Genomic DNA, 14,767 nt, shown 5'->3' with positions numbered 1-14,767 from the left:
GAAGCCCTCCTACCGTGGCCCCCCAAGCACCAAGAAGACAGAGCAGCACTGCCCCAGACAGAGTGTCCCATCTATACCTTGTGGCTCATAGCCACTGATGGACCTCTGTTCCATATGTTCATCCACACACGTTGAAGAACAAATCTTCCCCCCCAAAAAGGTTCCCTGCACTGAATGACAAACAGTTCAACTCTGTAACGTGTTATGGGTAGGACCACACCTTACGATGAATCATCAGGTCAGACGTGTGCTGGATTTTCCACTTCCTTGACTTATACCCTCCCTTTCTCTCCAGTGATGATCCAAAGCAGCTTAATATCCCTCTCCTCTTCTCCACAACAACCCTGTGAGGCAGGTTAGGCTGAGAGAGTGTGACTGTGTGCTCATTCCCCACCCCCCCAAAGAAACAGCAGAGTTCACTTCCATTTCCTGGAGCCGTTCTAAGTTTTATACAAATCAGAACTTCTGTAACCACTAAGAAAGGTACAGTCATGGCATTCTGGTCCTGCCATTCCATTTAAATCAGGGCTGTCAAACATGCGGCCCGGGGGCCAGATCAGGCCCCCGGAGGGCTTCTATCAGACCTGCAGTGGAACTGGCTGTCTCCTGCTTCTTCTTCCAGTTCTGCTGCTGCGTCATCGTAGGTTTGCAGCTGACAGAGACACACCTGAACAGCACACTCAAGATTGCAATGGCACAGACATTTTGCTGCCATAATCCAGAGCAAGAGGTGTCAGTTATCAGACACTGTTAAATAAACAAAATATTGCAAGAGTGCTGATGTTTTAAGCACGTTTTTATTTTAAGTAAAAAAAAAACAACCCCTCTGTGTTTGTGTCCTTTATAAAGTTTGTATCTCCGCTACCTGGCATTACATTTTATGACGGGTTATTATTTACAGTTATAATACACAAAAACTATTGAAGGGTCATAATGCTCACCAATCCTATTATAATCATTCAAAGCCGGGCACCTGGTCAACATTATTGCTCGTTCTGCCCTCTGTTGTCATAAGAACATAAGAGACGCCAATGTTGGATCAGGCCAAAGGCCCATCCAGTCCAACACTCTGTATCACACAGTGGCCAGAAATACCAGGTGCCATCAGGAGGTCCAGCAGTGGGGCCAGGACACTAGAAGCCCTCCCACTGTTGACCCCCCCCCCAAGCACCAAGATGACAGAACATCACTTGCCCCAGAGTCCCTATCTATACCTTGTGGCTAATAGCCACTGATGGACCTCTGCTCCAGGAACACCCTACATGCCCTCAAGGGAGCTATGATAAAAAAAATAGCACAGGCTTTAGTTGATGATAGACAGGCCACCCCAAGTGGACAAACAGCTACCAAGGACCACAACTGCTACATGGGGAGATACGGAAAGCGGGATGCTTTCGACCCCTAAAGGGTTGGGGACCAGGGTACCTACCTCTTCTGTATGGCCCGTACACTGAGACTCCTCCTCAGTGTCAAGAGTCATCTCTCCTTATATATAATTGAATAGTGGGTGCCAAAGTTCTAATTCTAAAATGCACTCCCTTAGTGTATGGCTGATGGCACTGCTCCTCAGCATATATCGCCACCAATCAGAAGGCAAAGCCCGGGTCCCGCCCACACCACAACTGCTGCGACAACCTGGTCTTTTGCATATGGAAGCTGATTGGACTTCAGTCCATTCCACACCTCAAACTCCCCCCCCCACCAGGCAGTTGGAATTTACAGTTGCATAACATACCTCATAGGGGAGAGGAGAATGGGTAACAATGGTTACCACTCTCCAGGTGAGGGCTACAGATAACTCAAACATACAAATGCTCTTCAGGTAGCAGAGATCAGTCCCTCTGGAGAAAACAGTGGACTCTGTCATTAAACCCTGCTGAGGTCGCCACAGGAAACTGACACTGTTTGCCCAAAGCCAAAGCACTCTCCCAGAGCCTCTTCCTAGATCCCGTTGTATTTATTTCCGCAACGGGCATTATTTCTAGTAACAACATAAGAGAAGCCATGCTGGATCGGGCCAGTGGCCCATCCAGTCCAACACTCTGTGTCACACAGTGGCCAAAACCCAGGTGCCATCAGGAGGTCCACCAGCAGGGCCAGAACTCCAGAAGCCCTCCCACTGTTGCCCCCCCAAGCACCAAGAAGACAGGGCATCACTGCCCCAGACAGAGTGTTCCATCTATACCTTGTGGCTAATAGCCACTGAAGGACTGCTGCTCCTTATGTTTATCCGATCCCCTCTTGAAGCTATGTTTGTAGCTTCCACCCCCTCCCATGGCAGTGAATTCCACATGTTAATCACTCTTTGGGTGAAGGACTTCCTTTTATCCGTTCTAACCCGACTGCTCAGCAATTTCATGGAGTGCCCACGAGTTCTTGTACTGTGAGAAAGGGAGAAAAAGTACTTCTTTCTCTACCTTCTCTATCCCATGCATAATTTTGCTAACCTCTATTGTGTCAGGAAACACCGTAGGGCAGGTTATTCTCGTAGCGGTACTGAGACTATGGAACTCCTACCCTCATGAGCCTTCTCTGGCAATGACTGTTAGTCTTCCGGTTTTGGTTAGGACATTCTTCTTCCCGCTATGACTTCAGTGAAGCCCAATCTTTGTGCCATTGTTACTAGATTGACCCTTGCTTTTTAACTGTGTAAAGTGCGAAAATTTCTACTGCCTTGTTCTTTACTCTGTTTAGTGATCTATGGATCAGCTGGGTTCTACATTGATGTAAGATGCATTTTAAACTGGCTGCTACTGTAGGCTGGTTTGAGGGTTCCGGAAAGGGAATAAATATTTCATAAAATCACAGGGTTGGGAGGGGCCATAGAGGCCATATACTCCAACCCCCTGCTCAATGCCGGATCAGCCTAGAGCATCCCTGACAAGTGTTTGTCCAGCTGCTGCTTAAAGACTGCCCGGGAGGGCAGAGCTCACCACCGCTCTGGGCAGCCGATTCCAAATGCTGAACTCCTCTTACTGTAAAAAAGAAACTCCTAATATCCAACTGGTGTCTTTCCACCCATAAGTTTAAACCCATTATTGCGAGTCCTGTCCTCTGCTGTCCATCTGAACGGCTCAGTGCCCTCCAAGCAACGATTAATATTGAAGAAGATGAGATTGGATTTATACCCTGCCCTTCGCTACCCGAAGGAGTCTCAGAGCGGCTTACAATCTCCTTTCCCTTCCCCTCCCCACAACAGGCACCCTGTGAGGTGCGTGGGGCTGAGAGAGCTCTCTTGACAACTGCTCTTGAGAGAACAGCTCTGAACGAACTCGTGACTGGCCCAAGGTCACCCAGCTGTTTTCATGTGGAGGAGTGGCGAACCAAACCCGGTTCTCCCAGATTGGAATCCGCACTCCTAACCACTACACCAAACGGCCAGCACTAACAGATAGGCGGTGAGTAAAAAACTGCTTAGCACTTTTGGAGCCAGTTTGGTGTAGAGGTTAAGTGTGCGGACTCTAATCTGGGAGAACCGGGTTTGATTCCCCACTCCTCTACTTGCACCTGCTGATGTGACCTTGGGTCAGTCACAAGCTCTGGCACAGCTGTCCTTGAAAAAGAGCAGTTTCTGTCAGAGTTCTCTCAGCCCCACCCACCTCACAGGGTGTCTGTTGTGGGGAAGGGAAGGGAAAGGCTTAGTTTGTAAACCGCTCTGAAACTCCAAATGAAGGGCGGGGTATAAATCCAATCTCTTCTTCTTCTTCTTCTCTTCTTTTTGAACTCCGTTTTGGATAGACAAAAGACACATTCATGGCAGAGCATTTAGGGGCCTTCCCCACTGCTGCATATTTGCAGGGATGCGTGAAGCGATTTTTATCAGTTTTGTTTCCAGGAAAGAACGTGCTGAACTCATCAATCCAGAAGAATGCTGACTATCCACAGCCACGCCACGTTTTGGATAGAGCATGCCTAAAAATAGAACAGTAATTGCCGCTCGGATAACCTCCGTAACTGAGCTCCTACACCCACTTCTTAAACAGGGGCAGACCTTGGAACCACCTGTTGGAACCACCTGTTGGCTAACCAGAGAACGGGGCAAACTGTGATTCAAGAGACACGAAGGTCTGCCCGCTATACATTGGAAGGGGAAGATAGACGGGAAAGTGATGACAGGAACAAAAACAAAACTATAAAGCAGCGTGCCGCTGAAGCAACGAAACACGGGGTGGTTTTTATTCTGGCCCTACAATCTCCTCCTTCAAACGTCTGACCTTTTGTCATCAGGGGACAGAGACGACACTTGATCTTGGCAAAAAAGCCTCCCAAGAACGAAAGGGGTTGAAAAATACAACTGGTTTGACGACGCTCCCTCAAAGCTGTGAAAGCTTGTGAGCAGAAATTCTACTTTGTGAGCTACCGGCATTAAAGTTATAGAATCATAGAGAGTTGGAAGGGATCTTGCAGGTCATCTAGTCCAACCCCTGCACTCTGCAGGAGCATAGCCAAAAGATAGCCCTACAACATACCCGAGAGATGGCCGCCCAGCCTCCTCCGCTTGGAAACGTCCAGCGAAGGAGCCTCCACCACCTCCCGAGGCAGTCTGTCCCACTGCTCAACCACTCTTACAGTTAGGAAGTTTCTCCTGATATTTAGCCAGTAACGACTCCCTTGTAATTTCCACCCATTAGAACGATTAGAGCGATTTGGCTACTGCATGAATTAGTTTGCTCTGGAGCCATCCTGCCTGAGCTAAGTGCAAAATATGTGAGCTGGAAGCTAAAAAACTGTGAGCTAGCTCATGCTAACTCAACTTAGAGGGAACACTGTGCCCTTTCTTTACAAGGCTGTAAAGGATGCTTGACTATCTGCCCCTATAAAGGCCAACTGATGAACTGGTCTACTAAGAAGGAGGTAAAGAGGCATCTAAGTACATTATTGAGGAGGAACTCTTCACCAGCCAGTTTGGTGTAGTGGTTAAGTGCGCGGACTCTAATCTGGGAGAACCGGGTTTGATTCGCCACTCCTCCACATGCAGCTGCTGGAGTGACCTTGGGTCAGTCACAAGTTCCCTCAGAGCTGTTCTCTCAGGAGCAGTCCTCAAAAGAGCTCTCTCAGGCCCACCTGCCTCACAGGGTGTCTGTTGTGGGGAGGGGAAGGGAAAGGAGTTTGGAAGCCGCTCTGAGTGAAGGGCAGAGTATAAACCCAGTTTCCTCTTCCTCCACTTATTGATTTAGTCTTGATCGACAGTCTTAACGGTGCTGTCCAAATGCAACAAAATCTGCTTTCTTTTAAAACCAAAAAGATACCAGCGTTACTGATCTTAACACAGACACATTTTGAAACATCTTCTCTTATGCAAAGGTGTCTCGGAGTGGCTTGTGAATCTCCTTTCTCTTCCCCTCCCCAACCCACACGCTGTGAGGCAGGTGGGTCTGGGAGAGCTCTTTTGAGGACTGCCCTTGAGAGAACACGAGAGAACTTGCGACTGACCCAAGGTCACACCACCAGCTGCATGTGGAGGAGGGACTCAAACCCGGTTCTCCCAGATTAGAGTCCGCGCTCCTAACCACAACACCAGACTGGTGAAGCTGGCTGCTAAAGGGGCTGAGTCTAGGGAAGGACGCATCGCTCCAACTATGCATCAGAGTCACATGACGACATCGTGTGAGGGCACCGCCAGGCCTCCTGGCTAGAAGTGAGAGAAGCTAAGTCTAAGGATTGTGTCACTGCTTCCCTCTACAGGGGGTCCCCATAAGGAAAAAAACCTGTCTCAATATTTATGGAAGCGTTTTATTAGGATGCTTATGCGCATCGGTTGTGATTAATATCCTGGAATGTTGCGCAGAGCGTGTGTAGTGGTCCACAGACCAGTCTAAGCCAAGACAGCACCTTAGCAGACTTTCCAGCCTCCCAGCTCTTACCAGTTCTTTGCTGTTCTGTCCCTCTATAGTAACCACACTGCACAGTCCAGTGGTACACTATATACAAGGGTTTATTCACAGAATACACAGACAAAATGCTTCGCCAGACACTTGTTACCTCCGAAGAGAGCGTACATGGCTTCTGTACAGACTTATATACACAGTAGCACCAATCAGCAACAAGCTGAGTCATGCTGACTGCACACTGTCCAGTGCCAGCCATAACCGGTTTGAACAGGCTTATCAGTCCACCTGCTGACATGTAGCTGTCACTGAACTGTCAGTTAGATCCTAATGATCTTCCTGCTATCTGATTAACATACAACACTCCCCCTTAATCTGTAGTAGGAAGGATCATGTTGAGTCTCCCCCTAAGGTTTACAAACTGCATTTCATTTAAACCTTTGGTAAACATATCAGCGACATTTACAGTTGATTTACAATGTTTTATAGCAATCAATTTCCTCTGTACAATGTCTCTTACATTTTGATATCTAATGTTAATATGGCGAGACCTAGGTCTGATACCCTGAGCATCTGCCAACATTTCAGCTGCTGTATTGTCACAATACACAATCATAGGCATTTCATGTTGTACATTGAAATCCACCAATAATTGATTTAGCCATTCTAATTGTATGGCACAGTCATTCAAGGCCGCGTATTCGCTTTCACAGGTGCTGGTCGAAACAAAACCCTGCTTAACAGCCTTCCAAATGACTAAAGACCCGTGCACAAAAATCACATAGCCAGTAGTTGACTTGGCATCAGAACTTGTGCCCCAGTTTGAGTCACTATAAGCTAGGACACCTTGCACATTGTCGGCACCCAAAACAAGTTTACAAGACATAGTGCCCTTTAAATATCTTAGCAACCGTTTTGCAGCATTCCAATCCTTGTTGCATGGTTTAGCTGTTTTCTGGCAAAGAACATGTACTGCATAGCTAATGTCTGGTCTGGACCAAGTAGCTAGATAATTAAGAGAGCCCATCAAAGATTGATACATTTGTTGGTCAGGAAAACTTTCATCCTCTGGTTCTCTTACATACCCTGTTGAAATTGGGGTTGATACAGGTTTAGCATCTAACATGTTATACTGCTCCAACAATTTTACAATTTTATTCTGTTGACAGATTTCAAAATAACCTTCAGCATTTCTAGTGATGTCCATCCCTAGATAATGGCTGATTTGACCCAGATTTTTCATCTTAAAATGTTGTTTAGTTGTGCTTTCAAACCACTGCAGCTGTTCTTGTGTATCATACAAAAAAGAAATGTCATCAACAAACAAAATCAAGTAGCAACATTTTCCATTGATTAATTTGCTGAACAAGCATGAATCAGCAACACTCTGTTTGAATCCCATCTCCACCAATGTATTGGTCAAACATTGGTTCCAAAGATGCCCAGATTGCCTTAAACCATAAAGACTCTTCTTTAGTTTTAACACAAGGTTTGGATTCTTGTTCACAAATCCAGGTATTTGTTTCATATACAGAGTTTCATCCAAATCTGCATTTAGATATGCTGTAGCAAAGTCAAAGTGCTGTACTTTCATACCATCAATACCTGCCTTAGTCAAGGCTACATTTAAAGTGTGACTCTTTATTGTGGGTGCAAAACTTTGATCGAAATCGTCCCCAAACACTTGGCTATACCCCAGTGCGACCACTCTGGCCTTCCTTTGGGGTTGCCCACCTTGTACCGGTTTCACCTTGTACACCCATCTACAACCTATGAGTTTCTTGCCTTCTGGCAACTCAGTCAGTTCAAACACATTGTTAGAACACAAGGAATCATACTCAGTTTGCATAGCCTCCAACCAGGCTTTTTTCTCCCCTTCAGGCATTTTAGTAACATCATGATAGTTATTAGGTTCTTTAACACAAACCATATTCACCACTTGGGTTTCGAAACCATACCTCTCTGGAGGTCTACCTTTGTTACTTCTTTCAGATCTCCTAGGAGTACTGGTTTCAACCTTTACATCACTTGTACCCAGGGATTGTGATTGGGAAGTACTGGGTCCAGGATCCACAGAATCAGATTCAGGTTGTGGATCACCTGTCAAAGGCAACACTGTTTGTTCAGGCAGTGAGTTTGCATGAATGGAATGCCAGTTCTTTCCCTCTGTGAAATTGGCTGACCTGCTGAAACTCACTTGGTTATGGTTATTTACAAATCTATAAGCCTTCATACCAGACTGACATCCTAAGAAGGTTAACAGTTTTGACCTATGACCACCTTTTCTGCGCTGAGTCAAAGGTATGTTCACCCACGCTTGAGAACCAAATACACGTAAGAAATCCAGTTTAGGCATTTTTCCATAAAGCATGGCATAAGGAATATTATCAGTCACCCTAGTCCACACTCTATTTGATACATGAGCAGCATACTTCAATGCTTCAGCCCAATAGCTTTTTGGCAGGTTTGCATCAGCAAGCATGGCATACATTATTGTTTGCAAAGTAGAAATGCTGCGTTCTATAACCCCATTTTCCGCTGGAGAACAAACATTGGCTACACGATGCTTCACCCCTAAACTTTTTAACCATTGCTGCATTTTGTTAGACATGAACTCAGACCCCATGTCTGTTTGCAAAGCCTTAAGATCACCCAACTGGTTTTTCACTCGTTTGTACCAGTACCTCAGTGTCTCAAAAACATCAGATTTGTGTTTAAGTATGTAAACCCAAACAAATTTTGAATAATCATCCTGCAAAGCTAACGCAAATTTGTTATTTGATAAACTTGGGGCAAATGGTCCTAGTAAATCCGCATGAATTAACTGTAATGGGTAAGTGGATTCTCTCTCACTCCTCTGAGCAACTGGAAAAGCATGGCTTTTTACTTGCTTACAGACCCCACAGTCCAGGAACGTTTTACAAGGTTTTACACTCTCATTCCCTGTCAAAGCAAGAGTTTTACTGAGAACACCAAAAGATATATGACCCATTCTGCGGTGGTACAGATGGACGCATTCATTATGAGGGTTGACGTTCCCCGGCACCACAGCCGAAGCTGTAATCTGAGAACTCTCAAGCAGATATACTCCATTCACCAGGTTTGCTTTCGCAAGCTCCCTCCCCCCTTTCTTTATAGCACAGCAGTCTTTTGTGAAAACTACATCAAAGTTAGCTTTGGTCATTTCTCGCACGCTTAGGAGATTGGACTCCAGTTTAGGGACAACCAGGACCTTGTTGAAGGTGTGATTTATCCCAGGCAGCGTGAGATCTCCGGCACAGGATACATCGACAGCATGTCCATCTGCTAGGCTGACATGATTTAGTGGCGATTCCTGCACATTGGTCAGCAAATCAGGACTCTTCACCAGATGTGTTGAAGCTCCACTATCAATTATGAATGCACTCTCCACTTTCTGTGTTGTAACCAGAGATGCGGCTGGTCGGCTGGTCTGAAAATTACAATGACTGCCAGCCGTATTTCTCCTAATAGACGGGCAGTTTTTCTTTAAATGATTTTTTGACCCACAAGAATAACATTTCTTTACACGCAGAGCAGTGGCTGGTAACCCCGGCTCAGATTTCACAGGTCTGTTCTCTCTGGGAGCCTCCCCGGCACTTGTACATTCCACAGGCCGTTGCTTGGCAACCAAGGCCGGTTTATGCCGTTCCTCCCATTCTATCGCCCGACCAAGAACGTGGTTGAAGGAAAGCTGATTCGGATCCATTCCTTCTAGAGAAGCAATTAAGGTGTCGAAGGAGGGTTGCAGGGAACTAATTAACAAATAACATTTGTCTTGTTGAGATATAGTCTTCCCCCTCCCTTCGAGCATTTGAAAAAGTTCAGTCAGTTTATTTACATGGTCTCTTACCGACTCATTTGGTGCTTGAACCTTCCGGTAAAGACGACGCATCAAAGTCATTATAGTCCCAGCTGAAGTTTGGACATAAACTGTCCGCAGTGCTTGCCAAGCCTCCCGTGCCGTTAAAGCTGATGTTATGTGCAGAAGCTGGTCATCTGCTACCGACAGGACGATGCAAGCCAAGGCACGGTCTGCTTTCGGCTGGTCCCCTGCTGGGATTGGGTCAGGTGGGTCATCAACATAAATCCAAATTCCTTCTCTGATGAGATAGTGTTTCATTTTGAAAGCCCAAACGTCGTAGTTGGACGAAGTTAATTTATCCATCACTTGGTAAGACTGTTGTTGAGCCATAATTCACTCCCGGCTCCACGAAGCTCACAAGCAGGAAAAAAGCTGTCCGCGCTCCCGGCGTGGCTCTTGCTGCACACAGGCAGTTCAGGCAGGCTACTCCCCCACTCCTGGAGAATGCGATAACCTCTCGCCCACAGACCTGGTCTCGCAGCTGCACACTCCGTCGTTCAGCACGGCTCACCGAAGCTCTGGTACTTTTCCAAGCTGGTCTCTCCCAGGCTGAGTTGAGTCCTCACCAGGGCTGGCTCTCAGACATTCCACGGGCACCCCGCTAGGCTGGTCAGGGACCCCGTAAGGCTGGGCCCATAACCCTGTTGCGCAGAGCGTGTGTAGTGGTCCACAGACCAGTCTAAGCCAAGACAGCACCTTAGCAGACTTTCCAGCCTCCCAGCTCTTACCAGTTCTTTGCTGTTCTGTCCCTCTATAGTAACCACACTGCACAGTCCAGTGGTACACTATATACAAGGGTTTATTCACAGAATATACAGACAAAATGCTTCGCCAGACGCTTGTTACCTCCGAAGAGAACGTACATGGCTTCTGTACAGACTTATATACACAGTAGCACCAATCAGCAACAAGCTGAGTCATGATGACTGCACACTGTCCAGTGCCAGCCATAACCGGTTTGAACAGGCTTATCAGTCCACCTGCTGACATGTAGCTGTCACTGAACTGTCAGTTAGATCCTAATGATCTTCCTGCTATATGATTAACATACAACATGGAATGCACCCAAAGTGCTAACCAACTGAGGATTGATTTACGGTCTCTTCCATGCTGTAGCAACCACATCACCGCAGGGACTGGAATATACCTATCTCTGAACAGCCACCGCTGGGAATCCATGCAATTTCCAGCTTCACGACAGCTAGAAACACCTACCAACCTACGAGCCGTTGAGAGGTGTTTTTTTTTTAATTCCTATATTACTCCTCTCATTAGCTAATTGGCTGGCTGTCAAACTCCCACTAGATTTGCTACATCACATAGCTCAACGGCTCCAATTCCTCTGTGGCGTAAATTGTTCCGGCCTAGGTAGTCATTTAGCACTGTTGTGCTAAATAGTGCTTCTAAATCAACCATCATCGAAATCACAGCTTTAAGCACCTTGTTAAATCGCGCCTTACGATGTCTTTTTAAGGTGGAATGAAACACCCTGTGAGAACGGGAAAATACAAGTAGTTATTTGTAGAGTAATGATGAAGTCACATTCTCGAACGAGGCACTATACAATCAGGCTATCCTCAGATGATAAAAAGATACCTACGTGCAGGGAAAAGATGCTAACCAGAGACCAGATACACTGCTTAACACTCATAACTCTGCGGGAAAAATTTTTTTAAGCAGAGATATCCTATCATTTCGTTGGAAGGTCAGGTTTCGAATCTGATCTCTCTGAAGTTTCAGAGATCATAGGAACATAGGAGTGAGCTCAAAACTTTAGAGAAAGCACAGTTTACTTAGGGAATTCCAGGAACAGAATTCTACCTGTGCGGTTCATTCGCTTTCCAAAATCAGAATTCACTCACAAATGGTCCCCTGACATTCTATTCCCTCATTTCTAACTTTTGCCTACATAATTGATTGGAAAGTCTCTACTATCCTGTCAAGCCAGTTTGGTGTTGTGGTGAGGAGCACGGACTCTAATCTGGGAGAACCGGGTTTGATTCCCCATTCCTCCACACGCAGCTGCTGGTGTGACCTTGGGTCAGTTAAAAGTTCTTTCAGAGCTGTTCTCTCACCAACAGTTCTCGAGAGAACTCTCTCAGCCCCACCTACCTCACAGGGGTGTCTGTTGTGGGGAGGGGAGGGGAAAGGAGATCATGAGCCGCTCTGAGACTCCTTTGGGTAGTGAAGGGCGGGGTAGAACTCCAATCTCTTCTTCTCTTCTACATATGTGGGGTGCAGCAAGCATTTGCCTTTCTCTCTGTGACGAAAGAGATTGCTATTCACTGTCTTGCTAGTATGTGCTCACTGATTGCGTCAGAGCGATTATGGCTGTGCTGACACATATACAAAGCATGCAAGTAAGGTGTTTTCTACAGGTCTGACCCCTTGCACTTTGGATCCCAGAAGCATGCCTGTAAACGCCCCTTTGAAAGCAGGAGTCTTCCCTTTTCTATCCCCCCTTCTTCATCTGTGATGGCTCATTTGTGCATACTAAAGAGGCCTGATAAGAGAGTGGCCGTGCTGAATGCATGTACTGTGTTGCCCTGCCTTCTAGAGCGCCATGTGGCAGCACATCATTGATTGGAAAGTCTCCACTATTCTGTCAAGCAAACAGGTGTGTCACGGTTTGGATGTGGGGGAAGTGAAAGGGTATCCCCTGAGTTTTACAGGCTATTTTCCAGAACACCATATGATTTTTTTGGCTCCATTTCCCAAAGGTTGCATAGAACAAAGGCCATCCACTTTTCACTGAGGGAAGCACAAATTTTTCCTAAAGAGCTGACTGGTTCACATTCTGGTGTTACAGAGGCTTCAGTCCCAGGCTTCCCTATTCATACATGGAACAGAAACAAACGGGAGACGTACCTTCCAGCAAACACGGTTACAATCAGGACATCAGAGTCAAATCTTTGCTCACGCCACCCCCTCCAAAGTGTATCCATCCTCACTCAAACATGACTTCAATATTTCTACAGCACAGTAATTCCCAGACGTTTGAAACCTTAAGCAGGCATTTTCTGTTTTCCCATGGCTTAAAACCAGATACTTCTCCTATACCAGTGGTGGCTAACTTATGGCACGGGTGCCAGAGGTGGCACTCAGAGCCCTCTCTGTGGGCACGCGTGCCATTGCCCCAGCCAGGCCCAGACCATCATTAAAGTGTCAAATTCTCTGCCAAATAATTTTAAGTAAATGAAAGCATTTGGGATCGCTTTCCTTCCTTTGTTTGGATGATCTTAAGTTAATGTATGAGTTGTTTTTCCTAAAGTAAAACCTCAGTATTCAGGTTAAATTGCCACGTTGGCACTTTGCGATAAATAAGTGGGTTTTGGGTCGCAGTTTGGGCACTCGGTCTCTAAAAGGTTTGCCATCACTGTCCTATACTCTGAAAAGAGACACATATTTCTCAGTCTACTGTTAGAACAATACTCAGGCATCCTCCTTACAACTGCAGGGTAACAAAGCAAATATTGTCTCTGAGGTTCCTTGCTTTGCCTCTGACACGTTGCCAGTCACCGGAGGTCGGAAATGAGACTTTATTTTCAAGAAATGAGGATGCTCCAAGAAGACACTCCTGCCCTGACAGTCGCATGAACTGCCTTTCGGGAATCCCAAGGCATTTTTATTTCTCCTCTCACAACAATACTACTTACGTAAATGGGGACGCATGTGCAACTGACAAGACTTGACTTTTAAGGCACAAAACTCGTGAGCCTTGGATTCAGTGCTGAAAGCATTTCAGGACCCACCAGGTGTTAGCAGTTAGCGCGGCTGATAAGGACTATCAGTGGCTATTACCTGTGGTGACTAAAGGGAACCTCTGTGTTCAGAGGGCGTCAGCCTCTGAATACTAGAGCCAGGAGCTAACTTGGGGGAAGGACTCGGTCTCCATGCCCTGTTGTTGGCCCTCCAGAGAAACTGGTTGGCCACTGTGTGAGACAGGATGATCGGCTAGATGGACCACTGGTCTGATCCAGCAGGGCTCTTCTGATGTTCTTATGAAGGCCTTGGCCTCTCTGCCCTGTTGTTGGCCCTCCAGAGGAACTGGTTGGCCACTGTGTGAGACAGGAGGCTGGACTGGATGGACCCCTGGTCTGATCCAGCAGGGCTCTTCTGAAGTTCTTATGAAGGCCTCGGTCTCTATGCCCTGTTGTTGGCCCTCCAGAGGGACCGGTTGGCCACTGTGTGAGGCGGGATGCTGGACTGGATGGACCCCTGGTCTGGTCTAGCAGGGCTCTTCTGATGTCCTAATGAAGGACACAGCCTCTGGGTCCTGTTGTTGACCCTCCAGAGGAACTGCTCAGCCCCTATGTGAGACAGGATGCTGGACTGGATGGACTACTGGTCTGATCCAGCACAGCTCTTCTTGTAATTTCTGAAGGCCAAGTTCAAGCAAGGTTGCCAACCTCAAGGTTGGCCACTGTGTGAGACAGGGTGCTGGGCTAGATGATCCACTGGTCTGACCTTGGTCTCTATGCCGTTCTTGACCCTCCAGAGGAACTGGCTGGCCACTGTGTGAGACGAGATGCTGGACTAGATGGACTACCAGTCTGATCCAGCGGGGCTCTTGTGATGTTCTAATAAAGGCCTCAGCCACTATGCCCTGAGAGCCAGTTTGGTGTAGTGGTTAAGCGTGTGGACTCTAATTTGGGAGAACCGGATTTGATTCCCCACTCCTCCACATGCAGCTGCTGGCGTGACCTTGGGTCACTCACGAGTTCTTTCAGAGCTGTTCTCTCAAGGGCAGTCCTCAAGAGAGCTCTCTCGGGCCCACCTACCTCACGGGGTGTCTGATGTGGGGAGGGGAAGGGAAAGAAGTTTGTAAGCCGCTCTGAGACTCCTTCGGGTAGTGAAGGGCGGGGTACAAACCCAGTCTCCTCCTCCTCCTCCTCTTCTTCTTCTGTTGTTGGCCCTCCAGAGTACTTGGTTGGCCCCTGTGTGAGGCGGGATGCTCGACTGGATGGACCCCTCCGGCCTGATCCAACAAAAGTTCTTATAGCGTCGGAAGGCCAGATTCAAGCAACGGCTGCCAACCTCCAGGCGGGGCCTGGAG

The sequence above is a fragment of the Gekko japonicus genome, unplaced genomic scaffold (assembly GCF_001447785.1).
Source record: "Gekko japonicus isolate JY-2015 unplaced genomic scaffold, Gekko_japonicus_V1.1 scaffold1515, whole genome shotgun sequence".
Classification (NCBI taxonomy): Eukaryota; Metazoa; Chordata; class Lepidosauria; order Squamata; family Gekkonidae; genus Gekko; species Gekko japonicus.
Note: the sequence above shows the minus strand (reverse complement) of the source record.